We start from the raw sequence: 17,156 nt of genomic DNA on the forward strand, positions 1-17,156 counted from the left end.
TTGAGAGGTTGTTTTTTTTTGTTTTAATGTGTATTATAAATATATTAGTGGAGAACTTAGCAATGAATGCACTAAACTTAATCTTGCTTAGTAAAGCCCTGGATGGGAGGCTATGACCATTTGGAGTGTTGACGTGTTGCTAAGTTTTAAAATAGTGTGTCAAGAGTAGTGAACTGAAACATGGGATAACCTTGACTCCTACACCTCTTGTGCAAAAGGCTTGTGATTTACATTATTTTTAAAATGCTTTCCTGTAGTGTTACCATCTAAGCTAAATAATATTAAATCAGCTGTGATCACACAATTTTAAAACAAAGTAAAATTTCACCTGTCCTGGTATTTGAACATCTTTTCTGCTGTTTTAAGATACTGTGTTATAAATAACGGTACTAGTTTAAGAATTTGGAAAAGCTTTTGGCATTTAATTTGAGATTTAACCTTTGTGTAAAGAGTTTACAAGTTTCGTGATACTGTCAAGTCAGAAGCAAGTTAGCATTAAAAATAAATTCACAACATATTTTTACTAGTCTTGGTTAGCTGATGGCATATTTGGCTTTTAATATTTTACACACAGACTATCAAAACCAGCTTCTATAAATCATTATTGTGTGTGTACTGTCTCACGTGTTCAGCTATATTAGGTCTTTGAATTTTTACAAATTAAGTATAGTTTTAACATGCCTTAGTAATGTGCAGGAGAGAATATCCTAAAACTTCTTTACTTTCCAGAAGTCATGCATAGCTGCAGCTTGAATCTGGCAACTTTTGAATATCTAGTTCAGTGGTTCTCAACCTGAAGGCTGCTTGCGGCCCAGTCAACACACAGCTGCAGTTCATGTGACATCCTCAAGGCCATACAGGTGGTGGTGTATATCTATTGTGTGGATGTAACATAAAGAGCTGCATATGCGGCCCACAATGGTAAATAGCTTGAGAACCACTGATCTAGTTGAAGTGTGTGTTACTTAAACTTCACTCCAATCCTCATAATAGGCCTCCATATAGAATATGGCAGATATGATTTGACCAACTTCCAAAAAGTGAATAGGCATTGGGTACAGAGGTCAGTAGTTACAGATTAATCGTGCTCAACACACTAGACTGCACCCTCTGTAATGGTAGGAGTAGACTTCTAGGGCAGCCCCAGGAAACAAGATATTCAAAGGACAAAGCAGTTCTGACTCCCACGAGCAGTAATCCTTTTGTTTTTGCTTGTTTGGATTCTGATGTAGGGGGACCTAAAATCTTAAAGAAGTGCACCTCTTAGGCTCTCCCTGACCCCTGCCCACCCCATCCCCCAGGCACATCAAAGGAAACATTTCCAGCCCTGACTTCCAGACATCCTTTTCATTTTTTACTCTGAATGACAGCCAGTGCCAAGGACAATCCTGTTCTATAACCTTAATGGTTAGGGGAAGGAAGAAAACAAAATCTAAAGCTCTTTTTCCCCAAGAGACCTAGGAAGACACATCCTACAAGAGCCAAAAAGAACTCCAAGAAATGCCTCTCCCACTGACAGAAGAAGGGTACAATTATTCTTGCACGGCTGTCAACCAAGGGAGCATTCCCATAGTAGCTAGATTTCTAAAGTAATGGTTGTCAATCTCCCTCTCCCACATCACAAACTCAATCAGAGAATTAATGACAATAACAGATGAAAATCTGTCTAACTGAAGAGCACAAATGGTGCCAACAAGAACTCAGGAGCATCAATTGGCTGTAGTCACAGATGATTTGGTGAACTGGTGCATTCAGGAGTCTCATGATACCATGGTAAAGCCTTTTGTGAACTGGCAAAATGTGCGCTCGCCCCATCCCCTTCCAATTTCATAGCAAGGAACTGAGATTGCTGAACCATCAACGTTCAAATCAGATTTGACCCTAGTAACAATATCCAAAAATTGACATTCAGGTGTCCAAGGAACAGCCATAAAATAAAGCAGTGTGTTTATACTTCAAGTGTAATGTATTTATTTATAAGTCCAGCACAGATACTTAACGTGGGTTGTTGTTTTTTTTTGTTTTTTTACCTCTTAAAACTCACTAGACCATTTAATTTTTGGGATATGAGCTATATGCTGAAATTTATACTAAAATTCTGTAAAGGCCTGTAAATGTACAAGCTCGTACACACACATGTACTGCCTGTGTCCTCTTGGCATGCAAACTACAATGAAGCGTATTAAAAACAGTAACAAAATTCAGTCAGTGATTAAACAGGTTTCAGCATGCAGTGCTTTGACTACCTTTCTGTGGAATGAAGTAGTATAACTTCCATTCCTCATTGCAATCTACAAACTGTTGATTCCAGGAAGTACTATAAGAGTATATTGAATCAGATTGACAAACTAACTGGTAAATAATATGGACATAAAGAACTGAAAACGAAAAGGATGTCTGGAAGTCAGGGCTGGAAATGTTTCCTTTGAAATGTATGCTGAAGTTGCTGGTGTGTGTGGCTTTTTTTGTTTTGTTTTTTTAATGACTTAAAACACATTTTAGAAATGTTCTTGAAACATTTGTCTTGAGTAAATAAATGGTTGCAGTGTTTGGCTGTTTATGTAGTTAAACTGCTGTGCTACTTGATTAAAAGACAAGCATACTTTCCAGGAAAAGGTGAAAGGGCACAGATACCACAGATCAGTTTCGTTTGCCATTCTCCGAACTTCAGGCAGATAGTCTAGTGTGAAATGCAATCTTTATACTGAGACTTGAGAAACAGTAAAATACAAGGATTCAGTCTGTTTCATTAAGTACACTGAGTTTAAGAGTGCACTATGTTGTATTTGAGGGCAAAAGTTGAGACCACAAAGCTAATTCTCTGGATCTGATTGCCTTGAAGCCTCTTACTAGGTTTCATTTTATCACTTAATTTGAGGATATCAACATCTGTAATTGATTGAGAGCTGGAGTTATTGTCACTTTCAAATATTGGCAAGTCCAGTCGTATATATTCATGCATCACAGATTTTAAAATTGGGAGAGTGGCTGCATACCCACGTAAAGGCATGTTGTTCAGCTGGGAAGTTTCTGAAGTGTTTCAGATCAAAAAAGAGGAGGCAAGACTCTTCAGTATTCCTGCTTTACTTACAGATGAGAGAGTCCACAATGTTACTGCAGAGAGGTTCCTCAGTTGAAGAGGCTGAGTGCAGAGATGGTGTGGAAGCCAGATCTCAGGAATCTATTTGGAGCCAAAATATCAACTGAGGGAACATGACACATTTGTCTTACTGTCATAGATGTGCCAGGGCTATTTTAAATTCCAAAACAATAATGCAAAAACCCAGGTTTCCATGGTTTAACTTTACAATATGCAGGTAAGCAGAGGGCTTCAATTGCAATTTAAGGCAATTCCTATGTCATTTGGGAAGATGTGATTCAAAAACAATAAAGGGCAACTAGCTTGGCCCTCCATCTGCAGGATTTTCCAAGGTGGAGGAGCCAATTTACCAGGATGGAAACCTTGGCAAACCAGTGTAGAGCAATGGATTTAAAGCAGTGATACTCAGACTGAGGCTTGAGAGCCGCAAGTGACTTTTTAATGTATCTCCTGTGGCTCTTAGCAGCACATGATTTTAAAACACTGTGTGATTTCATTAACAACCAATCAGGATGCTTTTACTATGCTAACAAATTGTAGTTGATAAAATAAGAGTTGGTCAGTCATTTCGCTAGGAGAATAAAATTATATAGAGTTGCCAATTCTGGTTGGACGTATTCCTGGAGATTTCATCACATGACATACCGTAGTATTTATTTAAAGATTAATCTTTAATTCCTAGAGACTCTAGGACACTCCTGGAAGGTTGACAACCCTATATATAGATATATATATTAAAAAAAATGAAACAATGAATTCGCCCTGCTGTGGCTCTTTAGGGTAATATTAATTGCTAATTTGGCTCCTAAATCACTGAGGTCTGAGTATCACAGGTTTAAAGAAAGGAGTATGGTGAAGGAAACTTGCAACAGGTCTCCAAGGTATTGCTATGTGAGCAGGAGCTGGTGACTGTTTTAAATGCTGCATGCCAATAATAAGGAGCCTTTACAGGAAACTGGGGATGTGCTAATTATTCCCTTAATGAAATAAAATATCCCAGGTTTTGCAACCCCAGAATAGAGCTTCTATGCTAATGTCTCAATTCTACACTCCTTTTATAAGATAATGTAGAAAAGTCTCACAACCGGCTTTACGAATAACACATTCAACTGTGAGTTTGTCTACACTGCTCCTTACCCCACCCCCGCCCCAAAAAAGAAAAACCTGTGGAAGCCAGTCTCAGAGCCTGGGTCAACTGGTTTGGTCTTGTGCTGTCAAGCCAAAAATAGCAGTGTAGACATTCCCATTTGGACTGGAGCTCAGGCTCTGAGCCACACACACCCTCCTTCGCCGGGTTTCAGAGCCCAAATAGTCATGGCTACACTGCTGTTTTTAGCCATGTACTGGGAGCCTGAGTCAGTTGACCCCTGGCTCTGAAACTCGCTGCAGTGTGTGTGTTTTTTTGTTTTTTTTTACAGGGTTATACATACCTTTTAGCTTGCATGTAATCTAATGCTTGCGTTAGATCTTTACTGTTTTTGTATCTATAAAGTACTGTGTACACATAAAACTTAGGTAAGTTGCATGCGAAAGGGGAAGACTGCTCATGAAACAGGATTTAATTACTGAGCTTGTGTTCATTTACAGGAACACTTTTTTGTGGTTCAAAGCCTTGTATGTAGTGGTTTCAAATATACTGAAATCAATTACAAGAAATCAGACTAGAGTGATTCATTTTCTGCATATTGATTTCTGCCCAAAGTGAAACTTGTGACTTTAACAAAACGTAAGTGATTCTTTTATTTTTTCATCTTCGCATAGTCCCTTCAGGGAGTTTCTTAAATTTCTTTGTGATCAAGTCTTGTAAAAGTATGAGACTAGAATCCAAACAGAAATGGTACAGAGTAATTCCTATGCTGTTAACTTAAGTTACAGCTAGTTCATGTTCACATGGAATGAGCATACTCCATGGTTTTTTGTTTTTTGTTTTTGTTTATCTAGGCCGGAATTTTTAAAAGGACTCAGCACCCAGAATCCGGTCCAGATTTTCAGAATAGCTCAGCATCCTCTTAGGTACCAAAATAAATGGCCAGATTTTTGGATCATCAAAGCTCACCACCTTCTACTCTGAGCACAAGCTGAATTTCTTTGGCCTTGCCTTCTCTAACAAACATGTGGCAACGTGTAAGCAAAAGAAAACTTGTACAACATTGCAAAACAAAACAGTCCACACACTCCTCCCCCAGGGAGAACATGAGAGAAATAGCACAAATTTTAGACATGTTGCTTAATGCATTTCTGGAAGACACTCAGCAATGGAGTTCAGTGCAAGAACCCAGATAGAATAGAATTTCAAAACAGCTCAGTGCTTATTGTGTGATAGTCCTTGTTTTAATGAATCTAACTCAGTCCAAACACTTGAAATACCATGAAATATTCTTTACACCAAAAGTTGAAAGTAGTTTGCTTACACTGTTACAGTTTCAGGTTTGCTTCAGTGCGATGAGAGATCCGTTTTGAGGCTACTCATGTGCCTTATTGTAGGAAAACCTTTTGTTCTTAAGCTGTAAAGAACCTAGGAACTGAAACAATGGCTATACTGACCACAAATAGATGAAGTGAGTTTTTGTTGTTATTGTTGATTTATTTTCTGTTTGAGTTATAGGCAATACCAATAACCCTCCTCTCTTTGGAAAGAAGTAAATTGTTAATTGAGTACCCACAAGAGAATAGATTTGATAAAAGCAGTGTCAATTCATTTGAAATAAACTTAAGGCAGGTAAAACATCCTAGTTTCTAGGTTTTAAAAAAGTTATCCACTTTTTAGTGCCGTTTCAGAGTAGAACGGATAGCCCCAACATATTTAAGAAATTAGATCCCTCCTTTAATTCAGAACAAGGCAGCAGATGTGACAATTTGTGGCTCCTTCCATAGATTTCAGAAAGAACTTATCTATTAAAGAGTTTACTAACTTCTTTTCTGTAATTCAGTAGCTTTTGAAACAGTTTTCATTGCATAACGTTTGACACCTGCAATTCACATTTCTTATCACAATATACATGTAACCTAGTTTGTTGACAGTGCATTATCAGTAGAACCTTTGAGGAAAAACAACTCTTTCTATTAACTTTGGTGGGTTTTGGATTAAGCCCATACTTCAGAGTGTTGGTGCTATGTTTATTCTGTTATTTCTGTTGCTAAAAACTGGTCCCTGGCTGCTGCAGACTCTGGTGCATTTGAATATACAGTTAGAGGTTTTTTCTTTTTATTATTCTTTTGTGTATAAAGGGAAGATGTCGGTAAGTGAGATTTTTATATTTAAAGAGAATTTTTAAATAGTTGGAGATTCTTGATAGCATTGTTTAATGGAAACAGATTAGTGGCAAAGTCTATGCACAAGACCAAATCAAGCATTTTTTTCCAACTTCGCAATCTCCTGCCCTTGCGCTAGAACAATCCTTGAAACTATTTGAACAAGATTATCATATCTCTAACCTTTAAAGAGACCATATTCTATGTAGTCCACTATATAGCTTTATAATGTGAGGCTGTATTTATAAATCCTGAAAAATTTCAATCTTCTAATACTCAAAATTCGGATGTCTTTTGCAATCAATACTGTAAGGCTGCAGTTCAGTTCTAGAAAATTTAGACCTATGTAGGAGAACTTAAAGCATTTGAATTCCGAGGAAAATGTATAATAGAAAAATCACTAGAGACCTCCATTGTGTATTAGATTTTTAAATTAGCAAACAAAATACTATGTCCCAACACATACCTTTGACAAAACAAGTGAACCATGTAGTTTTGTTTTGCTAGGTTAGTAGTGTTCTGGTAAGCATATTTGGAACCTCACTGTGCCACTGTTAATCTTTGCTGAGAAACAGAGTATGACTGGGTTAGTTGTCAAAATTTTTGCAGAGTGAGAATTAAGATTCCAGTATGCTTTACTGAAAATCAGGCTTATTCTCTTTAGTATTGGGTGCAGTTGTGCAAAACACTTGTTTCAAAATGCAAATAAAATATCACCATCCTGCTAACTTGAAAAAGTGGTGCATTTTTTCTAGGTTTCTGATATCAAAAATATCATCTGCTCAATTTTCACAGCTTTTGAGTTCCTGGAGAGCCATTGAGGGGGAGCAGTCCTGCTTTGTCACGTTTTTAAAATGGTCACTTGCTCTCATATTTCTCAGCTAATTTATTTGATTATTTTTTTTTGGAAAGGATAATTAACTATTTGATTTAAAAACTAAAATCTGTTTGTCTCAGGACTTAAATTCGGCCAGAGCAGAGCTCTGGGAAATATTTCTAAGCCCAGATGGCTCCTCTTCTTCCCCCACTCCTCCCCTGGTGGGCCTGAAACCCAGAGACTGGAGCCCTGAACTGGAGGTTTTTAATAGCATGGGGGTTGAGGAAGGGGCTCTGGGAAATAATCTAAGAATTTAAACCCTGGTTTGTCCCAAACTATTATCTATGTATATATAAAATTGGGGCTACATTCTATACCAGTGGTTCTCAACCAGGGGCCGTCAGTCCAGGCCCCCCCCTCTGGGGGGGGCGTGAACAGAATTCATGGGGTCCACCAAGCATGGCTAGCATTAGACTCGCTAGGGCCCAGGGCAGAAAGACAAAGCCCCACCACACGGGACTGCAACATGGGCCCCCAGCGCCAGGCAGTTACCCTATTTGCCACCCCCTAATGCAGGCCCTGGCTTTTCTATGCAGAAAAACAGTTGTGGCACAGCTGGGCCGTGGAGCTTTTATAGCATGTTGGGGAGGCCTTAGAAAGAAAAAGGTTGAGAACCCATGTTCTATACCATTTTAAACATATTGTAAAATATTAAAGGTATAGTGGAGTCTTGCACTCTAATTCCTACTGTCCCTTATCCCTTTAAGGTTAATTTCATGTGTATAAAACATACTTCAGTGCAAAAGTAATTGTGGGTATATATGTAATAAGATAATGACCGTGGGTGAACACAAAAGATGAAGTCACTCCACAGTTCCCTTTCCATCAATTATGTCATCAGAACCTCTGCACTGAATTGCATCTTTGTATTCATTCCAGGGCCATCTACTGTTCTGTTATAGCCCATACACAATGAGATTCCTAGTTCTGGAAAGATTACTATCTTGATGATTGTACTCTGAGTGTGCAGCCAGAACCATCTGGTTTCACTGTCTTAAAGAGTGTGGGAGAAGCCTCTTGTCAGGTGCTTAATATTTTTGTTTCTCAAGCACTTTTCACAAAAATATTTAGATTTGCAAAAAGGCTACATATGTTATCAGAGAACATTCGGTTTTGGTCATGTCCTTGTATAAGTAACAACGAAGGCTGTCAGTAAGAAGTTGACACTGTCACTTGTCAGTCCAGGGGTTAAAATGTTATGTATCAACTTTCTTGAAATGTCATCCTATAAAAGGTTGAAATGTCCAAAGGGTCAGGGAAAATGAAATAAGTTTTAGTTCATATAAAAACACGTGTTAGTGGAATCCAAACACCACTGTGCAAAAATTTGTTAAAGCTAAATTTTCTTTCAAAAACTGCATCTGAATTTGCTCTACAGACTGATACAGAAACTACTTCAGGAGCAAAATAGACATCTGGATTTTCAAATGTCCCCAGTATACTAGAGATGAACCTGAGCCAAAATACTGGATCTGAAAGCCTCCAATCTTTGGGGAACGTAAGATCCTGTATCTGATCTTCACGATTCATTTCCCTTCTCTAAACTGCATAGGAGGTGGATTAACTGACTTGTATCTCGACGCTCTAGTAAGACTGTGGTTTGTTTCCTGGCACTGATTCTTGCTTGATATTGTAAATAGTAAAAGCTTTTCCTCTGCAAAAATACTTGTCAAAGAGCCATTTTGTTTTTCAGTCTCCACCTCCAATATTTTTCCCTCACACTCATTTCAGGAGCAGTGAAGAGAGTTGTTGAATAGGAAACAGAGTTGTGCAAGTGAGGAAGAGGGGAGAAGCAAGATTTTTTTTCTTTTTATTTTTTTTTAAATATAGATGCTCCTGTTTTAGTTTTGTTTCCTGTTCAGCTATCATGTTATGAGCCTTTTGAAATATCATAACAATGTATTCCTGCCACCTATTGTGAACTTATGTTCTTAGTCTTAGTTTTCATCTTTTAACCTTCTAATTTATTTAAATCTTGAAGACATCCATATAACTTTTAGCCTAATATTAGACCTTCATTGATGATGTCTTTTTTAAAAAAAAAAAAAGAGAGCCATCACTACAAGTAATAAAAACCATAATTGATTTAAAAAAAAGTTGAAAAGTCAAATGCAAAAGGTTGTAATATGTAGGGACTGACAAATTGTCAGATCCTCAGCTGGTATAAAATCCGCATAGCTCCACTGACTTCAGTTCTACAACTTTATTTTCTTTTTTGCTTAATATATTTACATACAAAAAACATTTAAGTGTTCATAGTTTCCAAGGCCAGAAGGGACCAGTGTGATTATCTACTGTGACTGCCTGTATAACACAGGCCACAGAACTTCCCCAAAATAATTCCGATTAGAACTAGAGTATGTCTTTTAGAAAAATATCCCATTTTGATTTTAAAATTGCCAGTAATGGAAAATCTGCCAAAATCTTTGGTAAATTGTTCCAATGGTTAATTACCCTCACTGTTAAAAACTGTTCCTTATTTCCAGTCTGAATTTGTTCATCTTCCACTTGTAGGCACTGGGTCTTGTTAGACTTTTGTCCACTAGATTGAAGAGCCCGTTATGAAATATCTGTTGTCTGTGTGTGGTGTGATTGTGATTGATTGTGATCAAGGCCTTCCTTTTCTTTTAAATAGAAGATAAATAGAACTTGCTTTCATTCTACCCTCATAACCCTAAAAGTGCAACTTTAATGTGTGGGGTGTTTTTTGTTTGTTTGTTTAACTTCCAATCATATATTGGGCTCCTATACAGCTAGTGTCTTTCAGTAGAAACTAGTTAGTCCTATTTTCCCCCTTCTTGCCCTTCCTACCTAGAGGTTCCCAAATGGCAACTTATAAATCTTGGCCCAAATATTTAAATTTGTGTGGATAAGTGCACACCCAAATGATCAGAATTCAGAATGTGTATTCAGATGAACTAATTACCTAATTTACACAGTCCTTGGTGTAGAAGAGTAGACTCACTGCTAGAGTGAATCCTTAAAGCACGGGTATGGTGTAGTAGCTCTCCTATCTAGCACCCCTTGCCAAGAGTCATGCTGGTTCCCCAGTGGTCCACCTCCTCTCATGGCTCGTGCTTTAGTCGCACCCCATTCAGGGTAACAAAGTCTAGCATAAATAAATCAATACCCCGGTCCTTCCAACTAATCTGTCCCCCTTGAGTTTTGGAACCTTCTCTCAAAGTTTCTAGCAGTCCATATCTTAAGGGCTTCCCGTCACCTTAGCAGTGGCTGGTAGGGGAACCCAGGTACATCCTCTACACTACACCCACTTGCTGCCACCTCTCTGGACTTCCTCCAATGAAGCCTGTCCCTGGGCTTTTCTCCTCACTGTGTGTAAGAGCTTCTTGTCCTTACAGATCTCGCCACTCCGTACGATCAGGAGTGTAACTTGAAAGTTTCTCCTTGCAGCCCCTTTTTGCTTCATGTGTCCTCTGTTTATAGCACCACCCAGCCCCTTCACAGATGGGTTCCATCATTAATTAGGCCAGGCCCACATTAACCCTTTCACCACATGTGTGGGGTAGTCACCCTATCGCAGTAGGCAATACAGGTTTTGCAAATTACGATCCTCTAAATTTTGGGTTTACGTTATTTTTAGACCAGTTGCACCTTGTGCAAAGCCCTAGCTTAGGGATGTCTGATTGCTAGGATAGTCAAAATGGGTATAGGTTTCTTTAAAGCCCTTTCCTACGTGCTGACATAATTTAATGGCATGTTCCAGCCTAGCTTACGCATTCTAGTGGCTGTGTATTTCGGCAACCACAGCCAACTGACTGTAGACATGGAAGTGCTGCTTATACTGCATCACTACAGCCTGTTTCAAATTGCCCACATAGTATTGAATCAGCAAGGGGCTTTCTAGGAAAACCATGTTGCAGGTATGTGATTACAATTTCTTAACCTCATAGGGCAATCACTTGCTCAGCCAGCCTTACACAGACCTCTTGAGAAATGTAAGTACACATCCACAGGCTTAGTTCCCGCATGTATGAACAAGCAAATCTCCATAACCAATGTCATAGAAAGTGGTGTGAACATTTTATTCAATTGTACAACTTCTACAGCTTGTCAGACTTTAGTTCATGAATCTGAGTGGAATTTTATAAGATGTGTTTATACAGGTCAGATTAGATGATCATAATGGTTCCTTGTGGCCCTAATATCCATAAATGAACCGCTTGCATATGTGGTCCAAAACAACATCCCTAAAGAATTTTACATCAGGGCTACTGAAGTCTGGTTAACAAGTTTATCAGGCAGGTGTCTGCATGGAAAGGGAAAGCCAGTCCTGTTGCCCCAACTGGTTCAATATCAGTTTCATCCAGTGTGTTCCTGAAAGCTTTATCAGAATAATTCACTTCATATTCTGGCTCACCAGTGTTCTCTTTAGAGAAGGACCAGAGTCACTGATGCTCAGTTCTGCAAAATCCTGCCTTTTCCCTTTAGAGCCTGAAAAGGTTTTCCCCCCAATTAATCCAGCTGTTTGTTTCTGCAGGACCCCTCAACGCTTGTTTCTCTTGTGGTCTCAGGAGGGAAAAGCTTTGTAACTGCATGAAGTCACCTAGCAAAGGGCAGCAGCTTTCCCTTGACTTCTGATTGTGACTTATTTTATTGTGCTGCCCTTCTTCGTGGCGCCTGTATCAGTAAATGGAGATTAGGAAATTGATTATTTAAGTAAAATTCATTCATTTTAAGATTACTGTTGTGCTGATTACTGAAAGCATTAACGAAGTTTTAAATGTTAAATGTGATCATTTCAGTGTACACCAGACTACTGTGGTTCGCTGTAGCTGTGCTCATTGGACAGGGGTCGGCAACCTCTGGCATGCGGCTCGCCAGGGTGCTTACCCTGGCAGGCTGAGCCAGTTTGTTTACCTGCCGCATCTGCAGGTTCAGCCAATAGCAGGCTCCCACTGGCCGCAGTTTGCCACTCCTGGCCAATGGAGGCTGCGGGAAGCAGCGCAGGCCGAGGGATGTTCTGGCCATGGCTTCCCGCTGGCCCCATTCGCCTGGAGCTGTGAACCGCGGCCAGTGGGAGCCACGATTGGCTGAACCTGTGGACGTGGCAGGTAAACAAACTGGCCCGGCCTGCCAGGGTGCTTACCCTGGCGAGCCGCGTGCCAGAGGTTGCCGACCCCTGTCATAGGGTCTTGGCAACTGCTGTTTCCCAGAGATAGGCAGGCAGTGAGTGACCAATGTAACATAGGACCGCTTATCCTATGCTACCCTGAAATTATTTTCCCAAAGGGTTTATGGGTAGATATATTTTTCATTTTACCCATTAATCAAGCTATCTACAGACTTAAGGTCCAATGCAGACCATTGAAGTCAGTGGGCTTTGGATCAAGCCTCTCTTTTCCCCCCCTCAAACAGTAATATGAGTTGTAAATATTGACACATGAATGCTTGCAAGGAGGTGATATTCATCATGTGATTATGAATGCAATGTACCTGAATGGTTGCTGACAGATCCACAAAGGTATGTAGGCTCCTAACTTGAAATCCGTGGAAGCTAGGACCCTAACTACCTATGTGAATGTGGAACTTACTTTTTCTGTGGCTCAGTTTCCTGCCTATAAAATAAGGATGCATGTAGAGCACTCTTGATATATTCTGATGAAGGGCACTATAGAAGTTAGTGTAGCAGGTAGCCTAAAACTAAAATGAAAAAGCAGAACTTGGTTATACATAGTGACTGAGTTCGGTGTTTGAGGCTACATAGCTTTATGGTATTTTGTAAAGCTGCTAGTGGTGCTGGGGGCCAGAAACACTGATCTGACCAAGGTGTGCTCAGCTTGAGGAGAAAGGGGAAAGTTGACTCTAAATGACTTTTCCACTTACCGAGTCCTGGGGCCCATTTGGCCCCTAACATAGCTGAGAGCAGCTCTCCCCTCTTGAAAAGCACAGAAAGGTCTTTAACTTTTACCTGTATCATTACGATAGATCTAGATCAGAAATGGGCAGAAAAACATTGATTTCTCATCTGAAGTACAGCATTTCAACAGACTTCCTCTTCCCAAGCTACAAGTTACTGCCCTGAAATATCTGTGGTGGGTACAGGACTTAAACCCATGAGGTGAGTGCTATCAAATGAGTCGTACTCAAAACCAGATTTAACTTCAGAAAACTGACTTTCAGTTCTAATCCTCATTAAGTTTCATAATGCATGACATTTTAAATTATGTTGTGCTTCCCTTTTAAATGATATTCACACTGTAGAGGCACCATATGAATGTAATTCAAGAAAGTGTTAATTATCCTTATCAATCCCTGTATTCATCTACCAGCCTTTCATTTATTATACTGACATTGAGTTTGAGTCACTCTGACATGACACTTGCATGTGAATTTTTGAATGAGTACCTTTTTTTTCTTTTACTGTGGCTTCCTACGTAGATTATACTACCATAGGACTGACACATTTTGAAATTGCTGATCTGGTAACTAGTCTCTGACAGTGGCCAATACCAGAAGCTTCAGAGGAAGGTGCAAGAAACCCCAGAATGGACAATTTTATGTAAAACTTTGCCAGCAGAGGACTTTTCTTTTAATAACCCCCTCCACTGAGGGCATCTGTGCTATGATTAAGTCACTTCATGTTCTGTGGGACTTCTCATTTCCATTGGCTGCACAAAGAGCTACCATTGCAAAAAAATAAATAAAAAGAACCACTACCATCAGACACGTCAGATGAGGGCACCTCTTTCAGAAATATAGCTGGCTCCTGAGATCCATGCATTCAAGACTTTCGAGATTGCCTATTTTATGCAATTTGCTATATTTAGAATGAAGCCCTGTGGACTAATTGGGGTTTTTTTCAGGACAACAATTAGCATCACAGGTCCCTATGAACACTTCACTGCGGCACTCCATTCACTGCACTGGCTCCCCATTTAGTGTAGAATCCAGTTCAAGCTAAGGACAAACTTTGAAAGCTCTACAGGGGTTTCTCGAGCTACCTGAGAGAAAGTATCCCCCTCCGTGACAGTGATTTACCACAACAGGTATGTCTACACTGCAGGTAGACATGTGTGGCAGACCCACCCCCGCTGGCTCAGGCTTAAGGGCCTTTTAATTACGGTGTAGACATTTGGGCTGCAGCCTGAACCCAAATATCCACACTGCAATTAAACAACCCTTTAGCCTGAGCCCCGTGAGTCTGAGTCAACTGGCGTGGGCCAGCCAGGGGTATAGACGTACCCAATCAGGCAAAACAGAGCGCCTACTAACTTCCTGCCTTCAGATCTAAATAGCAAACTGATCTGTTTGACCAAGCTTTCCTACAATAGTATTCTTTCTTAAGGCAATGCAAATTTAGCATATTTTCCTACCTTGGGGATTGAAAAGAGATCACTGCCTTTATTAAGACTTTGTCTACACTATGCATCTTTTAACGACACCACTGTGCCACTACAGCTGTGCTGCTAAAAGGCATGCAGTGTACTGTTTGTCGGCAGGAGAGAGCTCTCCTGCTGACAAAAAACTTCGACCCGCAACAAGCAGCAGCAGCTTTGTCATTTGTATAGGATTTTTTCCTATATCTATGAATATTCTTATAGTCCTATATCAATGTCTAACACTTTTTAACCTTATTGAACACTTGGCTTCAATGGTATTTGTGGCAATGAGTTCTTGGGGAGGGTGTCAGTTATTAAAGTTGCTTTGTGTGACTGAAGCATCATTGTAATTCTTCTGTTAAATGTAAAAAGAGCTGATGTTAGCAGTTTAGATACTTAAGAACCATTATTGGCTTACAGTGGCACAAGGAAGGTTAGTGCCTCTGCTTTATATATTGGATTGAATTAATAAAACCATATAGACTTTTTTGCTTACATTACATGTTGATTTATTAGCATATGGACCTTGTCTTTTTCTTTACACTTAAAAAGACTATGTAGGCTCTGTGGGGAGTAGATTTAGAAAAACTTTTTTGCCATTCCCTTTTTGGTCTTGATACTTCAATTTGGGCATGGTAGCAAAAACACTAAAATAAAAAATGACCGATTTATGAATATATGTTTGTAAGTTGCAGGGGCTTCATGTTCCTGGGATGTTGTACTGTTGAAGTTGAGACTACATTCACCATACTGGCAGCCTACATTCTCCATCAGAAGTACAGGCAGCCATGTGTTAAATTATAAAAAGATAGCAGCTGATGTCAAGGCCTATTCAGCAGGGAGCTATTTCGGATCGCTGTACTAATTTGGGGCAAGTAGTTGTAAAATATAACTCATCACGCAATATAGTCTGTAAAGCATACTCAGAGATTGCTGCTAAATCTATGGAGAGGAGTAGGAAAGGAGGGGAAGGAATTGAATGCTTGCAGTTGGCAGGCACTTTGGACAAAAACATTCCTATGATTTAGCACTTCTCTATATACCTAAGGTTACTTCTCTGCAAAATCATAGAGTACCAGTCTGATTTGGTCCAAATTCGAAGGGCCAGATCCTCAGCTGGCATAAATTGATGTTTGCTCTGCCGATGTCAGGGAGCTACACCAGTTTAACCAGCTGAGGATATGATCCTAAAAATGTAAATTTCTTAATGTAAAATTTAGTTTACCGTATTTTCCGCACCATAAGGCGCACCGGATTATAAGGCGCAGTCTCAATTACGGAATCTATTTCTGTACTTAACCCATACATAAGGCGCACCGTATTATAAGGCGCATGCTAAAACATACGGTCTACAAAAAAAGGTAACGGTGTTCATAGTAAAAAAACTTTATTCTACTATTTAACAATACACTCACATTATTTTTTAATCAATCTTCTCCCACAAATCCATCAAAGTCCTCATCTTCTGTGTCTGAATTGAACAGCTGGGCAATTTCGCCATCAAACATGCCGGGTTCTCTCTCATCATTGTCGGAGTCAGTCTCGTTGCCAGGTGGCTGTTCAGCAATGATGCCAGCTTTTGCGAAAGCTCGGACAACAGTTAAAGCAGATACCTTAGCCCAGGCATCCACAATCCATTCACATATGGTGGCGTAACTCGCCCGGCGCTGCCTCCCAGTGTTAGTAAAGGTGTGTTCGCCGTCTGTCATCCATCGCTCCCACGCCGTTCGCAACTTCACTTTGAACGCCCTGTTTACACCAATGTCCAGCGGTTGGAGTTCTTTTGTTAATCCTCCCGGAATGATGGCAAGCTCCGAATTCATTTGCTTCACTTGGTTTTTCACAGTAGCGGTAAGATGGGAACGCATGGAATCGCAGATCAACAGGGACGGTGATGCGTGGAAAAAACCATCCGGTCTCTTTACATACACCTCTCTCAGCCACTCTCTCATTTTCTCCTCGTCCATCCAGCCCTTTTGATTGGCCTTAACGATGATTCCAGCTGGAAACTTTTCTTTTGGCAGCGTCTTCCTCTTTAAAATGACCATAGGTGGTAGTTTCTGCCCATTACCGTGGCAACCAAGAACAACAGTGAAAGCCAACTTCTCATGCCCCGTGGTGCGTATCGATACCGTGCTGGTCCCCTTTTTCTCCACAGTATGGTTCACGGGGATGTCAAAAGCGAGGGGGACCTCGTCCATGTTGGTGATGTGGTTGGGCTGGATCTTTTTGTCGGTAATCTTGTTACTGCAGTAGGTGCGGAAGATGGCCAGCTTTTCTTTGTAATCCGCCGGCAGTTGCTGCGCCACGGTAGTTCTTGCGCGGATGGAGAGATGACGCCTTTTCATAAAACGAAAGCACCAAGACGGACCTCCTTGAAAGTGTTCGATCTTCATGTCTTGTGCTATCGTTGTTGCCTTCAGTCGAATGGTGACTGTAGAGACGCTTCTCCCGGCTGTTCTTTGTTCAATAATCCATTGTTCAAGTTGGTCTTCTAACTGTGGCCACCTCGATTTGTTCCCGCGGAAACTCCGTTTCGTCTTCTTAACTTGGCGCAGTTCATTTTCTTGCTTCCTCCACTTCCGAA

The 17,156-nt window shown here is 40.1% G+C and overlaps 1 protein-coding gene across 2 annotated transcripts in view; it reads left to right on the forward strand.

Annotated features, from left to right (window-relative positions):
- The window catches only part of PTPN1 (protein tyrosine phosphatase non-receptor type 1), a 59,333-nt gene that overhangs the window by 21,285 nt on the left and 20,892 nt on the right, over positions 1-17,156 (forward strand). Inside the window, exon 2 of one of the 2 annotated variants that reach the window (XM_039498889.1) lies at positions 13,176-13,308. The exons of the other annotated variant lie outside the window; for it this stretch is intronic. The gene's annotated coding sequence lies outside the window, so the exon portion shown is untranslated. The remainder of the gene's footprint in view (positions 1-13,175; positions 13,309-17,156) is intronic. 2 annotated transcript variants of the gene reach the window in all.

This window comes from Mauremys reevesii, linkage group 13 (assembly GCF_016161935.1).
Source record: "Mauremys reevesii isolate NIE-2019 linkage group 13, ASM1616193v1, whole genome shotgun sequence".
NCBI classification, from domain to species: domain Eukaryota; kingdom Metazoa; phylum Chordata; order Testudines; family Geoemydidae; genus Mauremys; species Mauremys reevesii.